Source organism: Galeopterus variegatus, unplaced genomic scaffold (assembly GCF_000696425.1).
Source record: "Galeopterus variegatus unplaced genomic scaffold, G_variegatus-3.0.2 Scaffold274, whole genome shotgun sequence".
Classification (NCBI taxonomy): domain Eukaryota; kingdom Metazoa; phylum Chordata; class Mammalia; order Dermoptera; family Cynocephalidae; genus Galeopterus; species Galeopterus variegatus.
In genome coordinates this window covers 487,366-489,899 of record NW_007726385.1, presented here as the reverse complement: position 1 = coordinate 489,899, position 2,534 = coordinate 487,366, and the positions used below count along the sequence as shown (strand labels likewise).

The following is a 2,534-nucleotide window of genomic DNA, read 5'->3' as shown; positions in this document are numbered from 1 at the left end:
CCATTGCCGGTCCCCGGTCCGGTACGGGGGCAACACTGAGGGATGCGATCCGTTGCCGGACACGGAAAAAGACAAAAGACAAAAAAATAAAATAAAAATAAAAAATAAATGTATTTTTAATTGTATGTATTTGTGGGGTTGCGATCCGTTGCTGGACACGGAAAAAGACAAAAGACAAAAAAATAAAATAAAAATAAGAAATAAATGTATTTTTAATTGTATGTATTTGTAGGGTACAGTGTGTTGTCTCAATATATGCAAATAATAATTCACTTAGGCTAGATAGCATGTCCATCACCTAAACATTTATCTTTTCCTGGTGGTGATTATGTTCAAGATTCTCTTCTCTAGCTATTTTTAAATATATGATACAATATTATTAGCTATTGATAAGGATTGAATTGTGTCCCCTGTGTTTTATGTATTAGAAGCTCAATCCCCACTGTGACTGTTGGGAGGGTGGGAAATCCTATTATGGTAATTGAAAGGTGGAGCCTTGAAGAAGTCATTGGATTGTGAGGACCGTGCCCTAGTGAGTGGACTGACCCTAGTGAGTGGCGGTCACAGGCGTGGTTCTGATGGCTTTAAAAGGAGCCAACTGAGAAGATTAACTCTCTCTGCTCTGCCATTTCTGCCATCTGAGACCCCTGGATCACTGTCACCAACACCAAGGCCTTCACCAGATGTGTTCCCTGGACTTTGGACTTCCCAGTCTCCAAAACTGTAAGCAATAAATTTTGTTTTCTTATAAGTTACCCAGCTCCAGGTATTTTGTTATAAGCAAGAGAAACAGACCATTTGGACTTCCCAGCCTCCAAAACTGTAAGCAATAAATTTTGTTTTCTTATAAGTTACCCAGCCCCAGGTATTTTGTTATAAGCAAGAGAAACAGACCGATACAGCTATAGTCAGCCTAGAACACCAGAACTTATTTTTCCCATCTACCTGTAAATTTGCACCCATTAATCTACATCTTCCCCTCCTCTCACCCCACTTCCAGCCTCTGGTATTATTCTACCCTCTATTTCTTTGAGAATTACTTTTAAAATTATTTTTAAGATTCGCATATGATTGAGATCATGCGGTATTTGTCTTTCTGTGCCTGGTTTACTTCACTCAAGCTGATGATCTCCAGTTCCATCCATGTTGCAGCAAATGACAGGATTTCATTCTTTTTTTATGGCTGAATAGTATTTCACTGTGTATATATACAATGTTTTTTATCTGTTCGTCCATTGATGGACATGTAGGTTGATTCCATCTCTTGGCTATTGTCAATAGTGCTGCAATGAACATGGGAGTGCAGGATTCTCTTCAATGTGTTGATTTCATTTCCTTTGGATATACACCCAGTAGTGGGATTGCCGGGTCATAAGGAAGTTCTTTTTTTTTTGCGGTTTTATAACTTTATTTGACAATCAGCAGTTAGTTCTCATCCACACTGACTGCCTGCAGATTTTTGAAAGTGGTATCAGGTACATAGGTAACTAAAGTAAAGAGCTTGTTTGGTAGATCTTCATCCTCATGTTTTCTGGACAACCACGCATGGATATGGCGTGGGACATTCCTTAGTCCTTTGGCCCAGACAGCTTTGCTGAGCTGGTATCAATGCACCCATCTGGAGTCCTCCTCTCCTTCATGGCAAATGTCTGGATCTCTGTGAGTGCCTGAGGGGCACGCTTCCTGAGACCCACTCCATGAACATACTTGTGAATGCTGGTGGATTCTCAGGTCACCCCCTCGTTGATGGCAAAACAGCCCTTCTGCTCACCCCCCTTCTTTGCGGTAGCCATCCTGCTAGGTGTAAGTTGGAAAGGAAGCTATTTTGTTGTTTTTGGGGAAACTTCATCCTGTTTTTCATAATGCCTGTATTAATTTACATTCCCACCAACAATGTATGAAAGTTCCCCTTTCTGCATATCCTCATCAGCATTTGTCATTTTCTCTCGCTCTCTCTCCTTTTTTTTTTTTAAAGATGACTGGTAAGGGGATCTTAACCCCTGACTTGGTGTCTTCAGCACCACGCTCACCCAGTGAGCCTCGGGCTGGCCCAGCATTTTCTCTTTTTGATAATATCCATGCTAGCTGGAGTGGGATGATATCTTGTTGTGGTTTTACTTTGCATTTCCCTGATGATTAGTGATGTTAAGTATTTTTTCATATACCTATTGGCCATTTGTATGTCTTCTTTTAAGAAATATCTGTTTGGGTCCTTTGCTCATTTTTCAAATAGGGTTATTTGGGTTTTTTTTTGCTGAATTGTTTGACTTCCTTTTATAATCTGGATATTAGACACTTGTTAGATGCATAGTTTGTAAATACTTTCTCCCATTCGGTAAGTTGTCTCTTCACTTTGTTGATTGTTTCCTTTGCTGTGCAGCAGCTTTTTAAGTTTGATGTCATCCCATTTGTCTGTTTTTGCTTTTTTAGGGGGGGCGGGGGGCGGCTGGCCGGTTCAGGGATTGAACCCCGAACCTTGGTGTTATCAGCACCACGCTCTAGCCTACTGAGCTAACCGGCCAGCCCTATTTTTG

At 40.8% G+C, this 2,534-nt stretch overlaps 1 pseudogene; it reads right to left on the bottom strand.

The window, feature by feature from the left end:
• Window positions 1-1,425: 1,425 nt before the first annotated feature.
• On the bottom strand, window positions 1,426-1,814 carry LOC103585808 (annotated as a pseudogene).
• Between the last annotated feature and the right edge of the window lie 720 nt (window positions 1,815-2,534).